The 16,403-nt window shown below is 33.7% G+C and overlaps 1 long non-coding RNA gene across 1 annotated transcript; it reads right to left on the minus strand.

The window, feature by feature from the left end:
• Nucleotides 1–6,273: 6,273 nt before the first annotated feature.
• On the minus strand, nt 6,274–7,031 carry LOC145109691 (uncharacterized). Its single transcript, XR_013709146.1, has 2 exons — nt 6,713–7,031; nt 6,274–6,627 (listed from the first exon to the last, which is right to left on the minus strand). It is a non-coding gene; the product is annotated as an uncharacterized LOC145109691 (long non-coding RNA).
• Nucleotides 7,032–16,403: the final 9,372 nt, after the last annotated feature.

Genomic DNA, 16,403 nt, shown 5'->3' on the forward strand with positions numbered 1-16,403 from the left:
ACAAATAGAAAAGACTCAAAAACACTACTAGAAAACTAGTGCAATAGCTACAACACAATTCATAGCTATTCCGTAGCTATAAGCAGATAGCTACGGAATTGCTACGGAAAAATGCATGTAGCATAATGGCCCGTGGCTAAATTATAGCTACGGATTAGCTACAGAATCACTACGGAATAGCTACGGAATTGTCAGTAGCTACCATAGCTACAGAATAGCTACGGAAATAAATAGCTACTGATTTCCTACGGAATAGCTACAGAAATGAATAGGTACGGAATAACTACGGAAGTAAATAGCTACGGAATAGCTACGGATTTAGTTCGTAGCTATTCCGTAGCTAATTTCGTTTTATTTAAAAAAATTAAAATTTTCCAATTTTTTGTCAAATAGCATATTCAATTCACATTAGTCCCAAATATCATATAAAATATACCGAAAAACATCTCTAATACCAAGTTTGGCACATTCCATTCCATTGTCCAATACTTAAACAATATAACAATGCATTTTTATTTATAATGCTTATAGCAATACACTTAACTTTTAACAATAATAGCAACGTACTTTTGTTTATTATCAATTAAATCAATATTATCAACAAACTTACCTAACTTTTAACCATAATAGTAACATATTTTTGTTTATTATCAATTAAATCCAATATTATCAACAAACTATGTAGATAAACATACGTATACAAACATAAACCCATCACAAGTTGGTGAAAAGTATAGGCATTACAATGTTAAACCGTGAAACGAGTACTTGATCCCGAAGGTGCAAACGACTTTATGAATGATATTAATAGCTATAAGTTTGTGGAAATATAGATAAACATGTATAATAGAGGTGTGAAAAAAACGAAGTTTGGTGCCCGAAAAATCGAAAATAAGAAAAATCTGTAGCTAATCCATAGCTAATTAGCTACGGCGTAGCTACGGAATTCTAACGAAAAGCATATTCCGTAGCTAATCTGTAGCTAATTACCTACGGATTAGCTACGGAATCTGTTTTCCGTCAGAATTCTGTAGCTACTCCGTAGCTAATTAGCTACAGAATTTTCTTATTTTCGATTTTTCGGGCACCAAACTTCGTTTTTTTCGCTTCATTTTTTCCACACCTCTATTATACATGTTTATCTATATTTTCACCAACTTATAGCTATTAATATCGTTCATAAAGTCATGTGCACATACGCGATCCATTACTCGTTTAATGTTTATTAATACACTAGTTGTGAAACCCATGTATTACATGGGTTAATTTAAAAAAAATTAAAAAAAAAAGTTAAATATGAGGTCTAAATAATTGAAAACTATGAATTTATAAGAAAATAAGAAAAATAATGAATTATTAAATTTGAAATGTTTTTTATATTTTAAATTTAAACAAATAATTTAAATAAATAAACAAAAGAAACTAATAAACTTTAATTAAAATTTTTGAAATTAGAAGGTAAGCTCATTAATGAAATTGACATCCATTTATTACTATATTTATTGCAATTATTACATTAAAATATTATATGAAATTTAATAAAATAGGAAAACCCATAAAATGACATATGAAAATAAAATTAATTCAAAATTACCATAAATTGACATTTGTCAAATTGAAGGAGAGCATGACATCTGGCAAAAAAGTTCTTTATTTATTAGGGAGGATTTACATACAAATACTTACAAACACGTATATATACATACACATATACACGTACACATATACCACAACTCATTCATGTATATATAAGTATACATATACAAACATAAATCATCACAAGTTGGTGAAAAGTATAGACATTACAATGTTAAACCGTGAAACGAGTAGTTGATCCCGAAGGTGAACACGACTTTATGAACGATATTAATAGCTATAAGTTGGTGAATATATTTATGATCATATACGATAGAGGTGTGATAATAACGAAGTAGAAAAAAACGAAGTTTGGTGCCCGAAAAATTGAAAATAAGAAACATCTCTAGCTAATTAGCTACGGACTTTTTATATTTTCGATTTTTCGGGCATCAATCTTCGTTTTTTTTCGCTTCGTTTTCTTCACACTTCTATTGTACATGATCATCTATATTTTCACCAACTTATAACTATTTTTATCGTTCATAAAGTCGTGTGCACCTTCGGGATCTCTTACTCGTTTAATGGTTTAATATTGTAATACTTATTAATATTTGCGATTTTTGATACGCATACATGTAGACCCATACACACATAGATAAAAATAAACATACACATACACATACACATTCAAATACACACATATACATATGTACTTACATACACATACATACATGCATACATAAATACATACATACACATACAAATATACATATTTCCCTTTATTATAATCATTTTTCATTATTTATAAATTAAACATAGATTATTTCACATTATTGATGTGTTAAACATAGTTTTTTTTCGTTTAATCATTTGTTTGTGTGTTAAATACATTTGTTACAATTATTATATTTTATTATGATGTTTATAAATATTATTTTTAATAGTATTATTAGTATGATTTTTAATTGTTCGTGTCTTAAATATGTAAGAACAATGATCCAAAAAAAAAATAAGAGTCGAATAATGAATAATAATAATAATGGGAGTAATAATAATAATAATGGAAATTATAAATTCGTCGCTATTTCGTAGCTATTCTGTAGCTATTTTCTTCCGTCGTCGCTAGCCCGTAGCTATTCTGTAGCTAATTAGTTACGGAATAGCTACGGGTTGTCATCCGTAGCTATTCCGTAGCTATTACGTTACTATATTAGGGCATCCTATTCTATAGTTGATCTGTAGCTATTCTGTAGCTAATTAGCTATGGAAATTTTCCGTAGCCAATTTCCGTAGGAAAACCACATGTTTTCTAGTAGTGAAATGAGAATGCAGGATTATTTAGCACATTTATAGCAAAAAGGTCTTATTATTGTCTATTTGTAATTCTCAAAGCTCTTTGTTGTAGCAATCTTCTATCTTTATCTTTTGGTTTCCTTTGTTTTTTATAGAAGATTGAAAGCCTTTACAGCACACATGATTGCTAGTACACATATACATACATGCATGTTGGTGTTGGCAGTACAAGCTATTGAGAGTGTCGGCTCCATTTTGGAGTGTTTCTTTAATTAGGGTCAATCTGTTGATTTTGAAAGCCCCTACGCAAAAAGTAAAAATGACCCTCTAACTTTCGGATTAGCAGTGGATAGCGACAGATTAGTGTAAGTATCAAGATTTTAAATAAATATTTAAAGATTTAGTGTAGATAAACTAAACAACTTAGCATGCCAAAAAAAACAATTTAAATAAATAATAAAGATAAGAGACCAAATAAGTACCTAAACATTAATTTAAGAACCAGTTTCGACATTAGCACTTAAAGAACCACGAGCATTATTGCATCTTACCAAATACCTAGTCGTTATGGAATTACATTAACCGATTACACTCCCCGAACGAAACAAGCTATAACACATTTACTTCTCTCTTTAGTATTAACTTTACAGATTTAACTTCAAATCTTCCTTATTAAATGAAAGTTTTTTTTTGCCACATGTCAATCTCTCATGAGTTTTGACACTTGTCATTTTATGATATTTTTGAAATAAATATTATACACTTGTCAATTTTTGATTTGTTTCAATTTTTAAAATTAAAGTCATATACTTATATATGTAAAGTATTAAATATCATATATATGATATTAAATTGCAATAAATACATTTCTTCCTTTCTTTTTTATTTTATAGTTTTACATAAAAAATATTTTTTGTTTACACTTTAATTTAATGTTTAATCTTTTTTTAAATCAACCCGTGTAATTCATGGGTCTCACACTTAGTGTTTTAAAATATGATATTTATAATAATTTACAACTTGTATTTTAGGGTTAAACATGCGATCTTTTGAAAACATGAAAAAACATACATGTTTTTTTAATTGTGATTTTTTTTAATTGTCATCCTTCTTGTAATTTATCATAATTTATCACGAATGCTATATAGCTAATTTTAAAACATCATGTTATATTCATGTATCTCTTTTGTACGTTTTACATGCAAAAAGCTTTTTCCTTTTGTTCTCTTTGATTAAGCCCACTTGGTACCTTTCTTTGTCTCCTTCAACTGTGTATATTATGTAGAAGTAATGTGTGAAACTTTCAACAAAGTAAGTAAAGATGAACTTGGCACCTGAAATAAGTAAGATCGGCTATGTTAAGTTATGCAAACTTTTTTCTTCTTAATGAAAATTTGTCTAATTCTCTATTAATTATATCTAAAGTAGGAAAGTTTCTAAAATTAGCATTATCTTGGTTATTGTGCAGACCTTTAACATATGAGTCTATTATTATGTATATATCTTATCCAATATTATTTGTTTAGGCGCCTAAACACATAATATTGGATAAGATATATACATAATAATAGAACTCATATGCTAAAGGTCTTGCACAATAACCAAGATAATGCTAAAATTTAACATTAGATTGAAAAACCTAACCAAAATTTAACATTAGATTCTCGAATGGAATGTATATTGTTATTTTATGTTGAGATGTATTATATACACATACAAACAAATAGAAAAGACTCTAAAGTGAGAATGCAAAGTTATGTAGCATATTTATAGCAAAAACGTCTTAATATTGTGTATATATAATTCTTAAAGCTCTTTGTTTAGGTGGCAATCTTCTATCTTCATCTTTTGGTTTCCTTTGTTTTTTTTTTATAGAAGATTGAAAACCTTTTAAAAAAAACACACACCTGATTGCTAGTACACATATACATACATGCATGTTGGTGTTGGCGGTACAAGCTATTGGTGTTAGCTCCATTTTGGAGTGTGGGTCCGTTGATTTTGAAACCCCCCGTGCAAAAAGGAAAAATGACCCCCTACAATTTCGAATTAACAGTAGATAGCGATAGATTAGTGAAGGTAAAGATGAGTATTGAAATTTTAAAGATTTAGTGTAGATAAGCTAAACAACTTAGAATGTCAAAAAAAAACAAATTAAATAAATAATAAAGATAAAGAGACCAAATAAGTACCTGAACATTAATTCAAGAACCAGTTTCAACATTAGCACTTAACAAACTAGGAGTATTATTGCATCTCACCAAATACATAGTGGTTAAGGAAATACATTAACCGATTACGTACCCCTAAATACTTAGAATGGTGAAGAGAGAAGTATATGTGTCAAAGCTTGTTCCAATCGAATACTTCTCTCTTCACCACACTAAGTATTAACTTCACGAATTGAACTTTGAATGTTTTAAAATATGAAATTTAAAATAATTTACAACTTGTATTTTGGGCTTAAACATCCGATCTTTTAAAAACATGAAAAAACATACATGTTCAGTAGGTAATTTTTTTTATTTGTCATCCTTCAAGGAATTTATCATAATTTATCATTTATGCTATATAGCTAAATTAGAACATCTCGCTACATTCATGTATCTCTTGTGTACGTTTTACATGCAAGAAGCTTTTTCCTTTTATTCTCTTTGATCATGCCCACTTGGAGCCTTTCTTTGTCTCCTTCAGCTGTGTATATTATGTAAAAGTAAATGTGTGAAACTTTCACCAAAACAAGTAAAGATGAACTTGGCACCTGAAATAAGTAAGATTGACCATGTTAAGTTATGCAAACTTTTTTTTTTCTTCTTAATGAAAAATTGTCTACTACTCTATTAGTAATATATAAAGTATGAAAGTTTCTAAAATTAGCATTATCTTGGTTATTAAGCACGACCTTTAGCACATTAGTTCTATTATTATGTATAAATCGTATCCAATATTATGTGTTTGGGCAAAACAAGTCTTCTTTACAACTTTTGGACCACTTGTTTTTACAAAAGATTGGAAAACCTAACCAAAAATTAACGTTAGATTTTCGAATGGAATGTATATATAAAGTAGGAAAGTTTCTAAAATTAGCATTCTCTCTCTCTTTCTCAACCATAACACACATTCATGTACTCGTTTGTTCTTCAACACTCAAGAACAGACATATACACATACCATCACCACTGCTAAGAGAATTCAAGAAACCCCCAAACCAGTGCATTTTAAATCGTTTCTGGAACGATTTTCTATTGTAAAATCGTTTATGGAATAGAATTAAACAAATCCCAACCCTGCCGCCTTCATCAAATTTCCAACCTGTAAAAATGAAATTAGAAAAGAAAGAGATTGCAAAAATGAAATTAGAAAAGAGAAAAGAAAACAAAGTATAACACACATACAACATCATAAAAAAACTATGGTTTGGTTCAATGTGTGTTTCTTTTTTCTTTTCTTCGTGTTTCTTTTTTCTTTTCTTAAACTGTAGATTACAAGGATTTAACTAGTATAATGAACATGATTTCATTTCAAGATATTGTTCAAGTGAATCTTTCTACTTCTGTAACCTAGAACACACCTAGAACACAGAAATTGAAGAAATTTTGGGATTATGAAGAACTGCATTATAGTATCATGTATCTCTCGAATCTTTGGAAGGTATCGGATTTTAAAGGGAGCCAACCATGACTGGCTTCACCGAAGACGAGACAAATCCAAGAGGGCCATCCAGCGGCGCCGACGATGTGCTCTGCTTCAGGTAACCTTCCAAAATTGAAAATGATCGAATCAGAACTTGAAGTTTCGGATAATGGATCATTAATAACAGCGTGATTCTCCTTGTTCTTACTAATCTTATCATCGTAACGTGATTATTATCATGATCATGATTCTTCAGTAATCAAGACCCAAAAAATGCTTGAAAGAATGTTAATCGTGTAAGGAAGAATTGAAAGACCTAACCACATGTTTGGAACCGATGCAACCCATTGCAGTTCACAAGAAATCCATCAAAGGAATTGATAAATTTAGGGGAAATAAGGCGAAAAAATTAGGGAAGAATTGAGAGAAGAAGCCCTAAAAAACAAAAATAGAAGTTCTCCATCACTCTCCACTCGTTATAAAAATGGGAGTGATTGAGATGGAACTCAATGGTGGAGTACGGTGGTTCAGTAACAGACAATTGAGGAGACGATTGAGTTTTCTGGTGGGGCTTCGCCACTGGAGAGAGAGAGAGAGAGAGAGAGAGAAAAAGAAAAGGTGGGCTATTTTTTATTTTTTTAATTATTAAAATAATTAAACAAGTATTAAATTTAAAAATAAAATGAAAGAAAAATAGAAAATAAATACATTAAAGGTATTATAGTCATTTTAATTTTCGGAGGGACCAAATACGCAACAAAACTAGCTCAAAAGGACCACCAATCCAAAAAATTTAGGATTTAAACCAAAACCCCAAAAAAATACATACCACATGACCATTTTTGCAATTTTGTCTTGTTGTTTTATGTGGATATGTATTATATACAAATACAAACAAATAGGAAATACTCTAAAATGAGAATGTAGGGTTATGTAGCATATTTCTTGAAAAAAGATCTTATTATTATGTATATATAATTCTCAAAGCTCTTTGGTTACGTAGCACTCTTCTATCTTCATCTTTTGGTTTCCTTTGTTTTTTTTATTGAATATTGAAAACCTTTACAAAAAAAAAGCACACATCATTTTTAGTACACATATTGGTGTTGGCAGTACAAGCTAATGATGGTGCCAGTCCCTTGCGCAAAAAGTAAAATGACCCCCTAAATTTTCGGAGTAGCAATGGATAACGATAGATTAGTGACGGTAAAGATGAGTATCGAAATTTTAAAGATTTAGTCTAGATAAACTAAACAACTTAGAATGTCAAAAAACAAATTAATTAAATAACAAAGATAAGAGACCAAATAACTATCTAAACATTAATTCAAGAACCAATTTCAACATTTGCGCTTAAAAAACCCGGAGCATTAGTGCATCTCACCAAATACCTATTGGTTATGGAATTACATTAACCGATTAAACGCACCTAACGGAACAAGCTATGACACATATACTTCTCTCTTCACCATACTAAGTATTAACTTCACGAATTTAACTTCGAATGTTTTAAAATATGATATTTATAATAATTTACAACTTGTATTTTGGTGTTAAAGATGCTATCTTTTGAAAACATGAAAAAACATACATGTTAAGTAGGTATTTTTTTTAATTGTCATCCTTCCAATAATATGTCATAATTTATCACGTATGCCATATAGCTAAATTTAAAACACCTGGTTACATTCATGCATCTCTTGTTTACGTGTTACATGCAAGAAGCTTTTTCCTTTTATTCTCTTTGATCATACCTACTTGGTGCCTTTCTTTGTCTCCTTCAGCTATGTCCTTCAGCTATGTATATTATGTAAAAGTAAAGGTGTGAAACTTTCACCAAAACTAGTAAAGATGAACTTGGCACTTGAAATAAGTAAGATTGACCAAGTTAAGTTATGCAAACTTTTTTTTTTCTTCTTAATGAAAATTTGTCATGTTCTCTATTAATATATATAAAGTAGGAAAGTTTCTATAATTAGCATTATCTTGGTTATTGTGCACGAACTTTAGCACATGAGTTCTATATTAATATATATAAAGTAGGAAAGTTTCTATAATTAGCATTATCTTGGTTATTGTGCACGACCTTTAGCATTATTATGTATCCAATATTATGTGTTTGGGCACAACAAGTCTTCCTTTACAACTTTTGGTCCAGTTATTTTTATAGAAGATTGAAAAACCTAACCAAAATTTTACATTAGATTCTCGAATGGAGCGTATATTGTTGTTTTAGGTGGAGATGTATTATATACACATACGGACAAATAGAAAAGACTCTAAAATGAAAATGTAGGGTTATGTAGCATATTTATAGCAAAAAGGTCTTATTATTGTGTACATATAGTTCTGAAAGCTCTTTGTTTACGTAGCACTCTTTCTATCTTCATCTTTTGGTTTCCTTTGTTGTTTTAAAGATTGAAAACCTTTATTAAATAAATAAATAAATAAAACACGTGATTGCTAGTTCACATATACATACATCCATGTTGGTGTTGGCAGTATAAGCTATTGATAATGTCGGTTCGATTTTGGAGTGTTTCACTAATTAGGTCCGGTCCGTTGATTTTCAAAGCCCTGCTCAAAAAGTAAAATTGACCCCCTAAAATTTCGGATTTGCAATGGATAGCGACAGATTAGTGACAGTAAAATGAGTACCGAAATTTTTAAGATTTAGTGTAGATAAACTAAACAACTTAGAATGTCAAAAAAAACAAATTAAATAAATAATAAAGATAAGAGACCAAATAAGTACCTTAACATTAATTCAAGAACCAGTTTTAACTTTAGCGCTTAAAAACCCAGGAGCATTATTGCATCTCATCAAATACCTAGTGGTTATGGAATTATATTAACCGATTACACATCCCTAATGGAAAAAGCTATGAATTGTGGCATTGCTGATATATTTTGGTTCATTTTTAGTATGGTGTTCACCAGAGGACCTAGTTCTGGAGCTGGTGGCCAGGATAGGCCAGGACTGACAGATGATGACCATCATCATGAAGAGACTAAACCCTCGGGGTTGAGACTTTCTCGTTACGCGTACGTGTCATGTGCTTCCAGCAGTACAAACCCATACTAACTTCCACACCAACCCGTATTTGTGTCAATGGATCTTCACAAACTACCCAAAAACAAAGACAACAACTAGGATACGCATACATCCTATACTTACTCTCTCAAGAGCGGATAACTATCTCTTAGCTGGCCTGTTACACATATACTTACTCATGAAACTTCCACCAACCCTATAGCCGCTCGTGTATGTTAATCATACATAACGTTGGATCCCCTAGACAGTCGAATACTCGATTATATACCCTAAGCCCACAATCAAACAAGGAACAAGAAATAAGGCTAAATCAAACATTCTCAGCCTATAGAATCTTAGTTATGTACAACTATGGTGCATACACTAAGAAAATACAGTAATGATGTCAATGTCATCTAGCATACAAGAGATTCTCCTGGGCTATCATGCATCGTAACTCCGACAATTCTAACATGCAACTCCTGAAATTCCCTAGCCTATAAACTAACATGTAGTTCTATCATAATCATCATAAGCAAATAACAGTGTGGGTATCTTGGGGTATACTTTCTTACTCTGGCTGATCGTACAAATCTCATCCTTCTTTGGTTACCCTTGAAAACCATTTTGGAAATAATTGTGAAAATTATTTTTTGAAAATTATTTTGAAAACTTTTACAGATCCATAGTTTGAGTCTAGATTCACATTTATGCTCATCCAATTCGCTCAAACCAGGTCTCTGATACCAACTTGTAACGTCCAAAAAATCATGATAAAATTTTTGTTTTTCAATTAAAATAAAACCATTGTTATAATCAAATACCCAAGTCATAAGAAACCAAATATAAAATACAAATATCCCAAGTGAATGTATCATAAAATCCCCAAAACATGTCTCTGAAGGATGTGTACGATCACGCCTTTGCTTTGCACTTATCATCAGAAGTACCTGAAATAGAACACATAAATTGTAAACCGAAGCTTAGTGAGTTTCCCAAAATTATCACCACACAACATATAACGAAATGGATATTGGGTCCACAACCATCAGACAGAATTACTCCTGAGCCTACAACATTAGTTTGGCTTGCATTTCTGGCCCACAGCTCATATTTGGATTGTTCTCAAGCTCACAGCATAAGTCTGGCTTGCCCTTTTATGGCCTACGGGTTATGTTTTTGGCTTGCTCCTGGGTTTGTTGGCTTTCGCACAGAGCAGTATTACCTCAGCCCTACCACACTATGTCGACATATGCAACAAACAAATATATAACAACAAACAGATAAACATGCAGATCTTATAGATCACTATCGCATAGCAACATCCTAAACCAGGATACATAATTATATTGGGCCGGAATTGGTGCATTTGACCCACAAGTACAACGAGGAAACTCAGCTTATAGTCTGAAATGTAGTCGAAGAAATCATAGCTCCAACTGTTGACTCTACAGGTCACCTGTACAACAAACAATGACCTAATCTCAAACTAATGCTCAAAATACCCAAAGTACCCTAGGTCAAACTTACTCAAAATCTTGGTCATAGTCAAGGTCAAAATTCAAATGTCCCACCTAGGTTGAATACGCCTTGTGTACTCCCCTCTATACTGGGCGTAGAGGGAGCCTCTCAAATTACGGGTTCCACACCTGGTACACGCAGCGTACCTCCAAGTACGCCCAACGTACCAATGTTGAATCCCCATTTCATCACTAAGTCCTTATTTCATTAAGCCAAAGCACCAAAATTCAGATCCGCGTAAAAAGAGATGTCTTATGGATAAAGACTTTGACTTTATCCATTTCCATGCATACAAGAGGGTATAAACTCAAACCCTTGGTCTAAAAGTCATCGAAAGCTCTAAAACCCTTGCATGGCTTAATGAGAGTGTCCAAGTTCTCACTTTTATGCATCCATGAGCTCAAAAAAAAAATACATTTCAAGGACTTAGAGTAGCTTATTCTCCACTAGATCAAAACTATGGGACCAAAAATGTGCACAAACTCTAGACTAGAAATATCTAAGGAAATAACTCATCAAGTTCCAAGCTTTATACCTTCAAATGATGCTTGAAGGTGAGATACTTATGGATCTAGATTGAATTGAGCTTCCAAGATGATTCCACTATCTTCTCCTTCCCTAAAGAACATAAAATACACACTTTCAAGAACAAAAATGCTCACACAATGGATTAGGTTTTGCAAGGGACGATTTGGGAGATGGAGGCTGATGAGGGAAAAATTCTTGAGGAGATAATGATCCTTAAATAGGGCTCATACCCTAAAAAAAATAGGGTTTGACCCCAGCCACATATGCCCGACGTACGCTTGAGTACTCCCAACGTACTAATCACAAACACACGATTCTCACTAAGTGAGTCATAGGTGTATTTTATGCACCTATTTTGCATGTTTATTTACGTCCTTTTATAGCATTCTACTTCATAATTCTTGCATTTAGTTGATTATTAGGGCAATTGCATATTTCATCAAGAATATCTGGTACTTCACCATTTTTGATTTATTTTGCAGGCATTATGGAGCTTGGAGCTTGTAGCATGGAGCTTTGGAGCATGAAGAGAAGATGAACCGACCATTCCATGGAAGAAAGCATGAAGACATAACCCGAGTCATTGTTGCATTGTCATCATATCAAAGGACTACGTTTGAAATGTGGTTCTTGTCACACTGACACGGGTCGTGTTTTTCCTTTATCACCTCATATTTGAGCAACATGACTTGTGGTGAAGCTAGACTGAATATGGAGCCAACACTGGAGACTTATTTGATTTTTAGCAAAGAGAATGGGCCATGCCAAAAAAAACATGGGCAAGACAAATGGCCATGCCAAAAACACATGGGAAAAGGGCATTGCCATGCCAAAAATGCATGGCCTTATGGCCTGCACGTGAACATTAATTAAAACAGGAGAAGGCGTCATTTGATGGGGGGAGACAGTTTTTGGAGCAGTTTGGGGCGATCTTGGGAAATTTTGGGAGATTTCTTGGAGCTTTTGAGAAGACCAAATCATTGCAAACACTTTTGATTTCAGTTTAGTAAGGATTAAACATTTTGATTTGTTCTTAGCCATGTGTGGCTAAGAAACCCTAGTTTCTAGTTCTTGTTCAAAATATGTTGATTGCTTGACTTAAAGCATATAATTTGATGTTTGATTTGTAATTCTATTCTATTGATTATGTTTTTGCTTGAACTAGAATCCTTGAATTGTGTTTGATTTGCCACTTTCATGACATGAATTCTTATTTAGTTAATTAACTTTTAGGGGACCTAATTGTTCTATAAAGTTAATAATTTGTAACAAACAATAAGTTTTCTTATTGTAAAACATATATCACATGTTTTCACACTTCCAAGTGTATGAGAAGAAATGAACATTGTTGGGAAGCTTGTACACAACTCAATGCAATTTTTCAATACAATCTAAGAGCGTGTTTAGGTTGAATTAGTAAAGCTAGGTCTAGTCAAAGAGCGTGTTTTGGTTAGATAATTTGACAAGCGAGAGGTATTAAAGCGTGTTAATATCTTTCAGTACCAACTTAGAATAGCAATCATGAATTACATCAAGTCATAATCAAGTTGAACAACAACATTGAGAACTAGAACTAGAACCATTCAATCAAATTGTTTACAAGTTTATTTCATTTCGTGCATGCTTATAAAGTAGATTGTTATTTTATTATTTTACTTTTGCAAACAAATCCCCCTTTTGTGACCAAAGTACCTTGTGCAAAGAGGTATAGACTTTTCTCCCGTGTCTCTATGGTTCGACCCTGCTTGCCTTGTACTACTTTTTAGTGCATTAAAGCAGTGTATTTGGAGTCTGTTGTACCCCTTTATTTGTTGGGTTTGACACGCCCAACAAATTGGCGCCGTTGCCGGGGAGACGGTGTTACTAATTGTTTATGCCTAGATCTTTTCGTACAGGTACACCACTTCCAATTGACTCGGAGATAGAGAAGACTGCAAAGAAGCTACGGAAGCAAGCCAAGCTTCGTAAGAGGCAACCGGTTTTCGGAACTTCTTCATCATTTACCCCTCCGGTCATCAACATTTGGGAGGATATACCCCTCTCAAGTGTGTCAGAAACTGAAACAGAAAACCCCTCATCATCATCTCAACCATCCTCACCCATAAATACCATGCCACCCTCTTCACCTACTCATAACATCCCAAACTCCACACCCACAGAATCCTCAATTCCTACTCATACCATGGGAGATAACCATGGAGGGAATCCACCTCAAAACCCACCACCCGAACAAAACCTTCGCCAATGGGCGAGGCAAGAGGTTACTCAACAACCTCTTTGCATCACCTATCCGGCAGCCACAAACCTTGAACTAAACTCCGGTCTTATTCACCTCCTCCCAACCTTTAGAGGCCTAGAAAATGAAGATCCCCACAAATGAGGTACCCAAGTGATGTTCATTGTATAAATTTTGTTGATATGATCCAGCCTTTGACTGAAAAGTGTTTTGAGTTAACTAACCATGATTTGTTGGAGTTAGTTTTGAGCAGGAATTTTAATGACAATTCAGTCAAGGAGATTGCAGGAAATTTCAAGTTAGATGAAGAGTTGCTGGAAATTGTGGAGTTCATGGAAGAAAGGAAGAAAATGAGGTTTGATAATAGCAATGTGAAATTGCCCATTTTTAACACAAAACTTCTTCCTTCTATTGTGCAGACACCTAAGCTAGAATTGAAGGCTCTTCATAATCATTTGAAGTATGCATACCTTGGAGAAGAGAAGACTTTGCCTGTCATTATTTCCAACAAGTTGTCCCTTGCAGAAGAAGAAGAGTTGGTGACTTTGCTGAAAAAGTATAAAAAAGCTATTGGATGGACAATTGCTGACATAAAAGGGTTGAGTCATTCCTTGTGCATGCATAAGATTATCATGGAGGAAGACTTCAAACCAACCCGAGAGGCACAAAGAAGATTGAATCCACCCACGATGGAGGTGGTAAAGAAAGAAATCATGAAGCTTTTGGATGCATGTATGATCTACCCTATCTCAAATAGTAAATGGGTGAGCCCCGTTCAGGTAGTCCCAAAAAAAGTCGGGGTCACAGTTGTCAAGAATTTCGAGGGAGATTTGATGCCAACCCATGTGCAAAACGGGTGGAGGGTTTGTATTGACTATAGAAAGTTGAATGCCTCAACAAGAAAAAACCATTTTCCCTTGCCATTTATTGACCAAATATTAGAGAGATTGGCGGGTAAATCTCATTACTGTTTCTTGGATGGTTTCTCGGGTTTTCATCAAATTCTGGTAGCCCTGGAAGACCAAGAGAAAACCACCTTCACTTGTCCCTTTGGCACATTTGCTTATAGGCATATGCCTTTTGGTCTATGCAATGCACCCACAACATTTCAGAGATGCATGGTGAGCATGTTTTCTTATTATGTTGAAAACATCATTGAAGTTTTCATGGATGATTTCACAGTCTATGGAAACTCCTTTGATGAATGTTTAAGCAATCTAACAAAAATTTTGCAAAGGTGTGTTGACACAGATCTTGTGCTTAACTATGAAAAATGCCATTTCATGGTGGACACAGGATTGATTTTAGGTCATATTGTGTCCCAAAAAGGCTTGGAAGTTGACAAAGCCAAGATAGATGTTATCAAGAGTCTTCCTTACCCGACAAATGTTCGGGAAGTTCGTTCGTTTCTTGGCCATGCAGGTTTCTATCGGCGGTTCATCAAAGATTTTTCAAAGATTACGGTGTCGATGTGTCAACTACTCCAAAAAGATACTGAATTTGAGTTTACCCAACCATGCAAGGAGGCTTTTGATCGTATGAAGGATTTACTCACCTCCGCTCCAATCATCCAACCACCTAATTGGGATCTCCCGTTTGAGATCATGTGTGACGCAAGCAACACGGCTGTTGGGGCGGTATTGGGTCAAAAGGTGGATTGAGCACATCATGTCATCTACTATGCATCAAAGACCCTTGATAGTGCACAGAGCAACTACACCACAACATAAAAAGAGTTGCTTGCTATTGTTTTTTCACTAGAGAAGTTCCGGCAATACCTCCTTGGAACTAAAGTGATCATATATTCGGACCATGCACCCATAAAGCACTTACTTACCAAGAAAGATTCGAAGCCGAGGTTAATACGGTGGATGTTGCTTCTGCAAGGGTTTGATATTGAGATCAAAGCTAAGAGCGGGAAGGAGAACCTAGTCGCCGATCATTTGAGCCGAATAGTTCAACCCGAAGATGCGACTCCCATCCATGACACATTCCCAGACGAGCACTTGTTTGCTATCCAAACACCACCTTGGTATGCGGATATATGCAATTTCAAGGTCACGGGAAAGTTCCCACCCGATCTCACGAGGTCACAGAGAGATAAGATCAAGAAAGATGCGAGGAGGTACATTTGGGATGAGCCGTACCTTTGGAAACATTGTGCAGATCAGGTAATAAGAAGATGTGTTGTAGCACCACTTTGTCCACCAACTTGGACCTCTACAAACCAACCCATGATAGTCTTGATTCATATCTACTTCCAACATATGACCGACTGTGGATGGTTTGAATAACTTAATCATTCAGGAAGAGCGACTTAGTTATTCTGGAAGTCAAAACATGCAAAGTGAAACACAAGAATAAATGAATCAAATATGGTATCAAACCCTATGAATATAAATAAACACTTTTATTTATCACCATACTGATTACTCATTATTCATTGTTTCGGTTTTATCAACTTTATACTTGAATTTAAAACAATAGTTGTCCCATGCTCCAAGCATGTACACTATGTTTTCTAAACACTAGTCATGCCATACACTAAGTATGCATACTACGTTTGTTTATGATCTTTAC

Source organism: Lactuca virosa, chromosome 4 (assembly GCF_052849685.1).
Source record: "Lactuca virosa cultivar CGN04683 chromosome 4, Lactuca_virosa_CGN04683_v6, whole genome shotgun sequence".
NCBI classification, from domain to species: domain Eukaryota; kingdom Viridiplantae; phylum Streptophyta; class Magnoliopsida; order Asterales; family Asteraceae; genus Lactuca; species Lactuca virosa.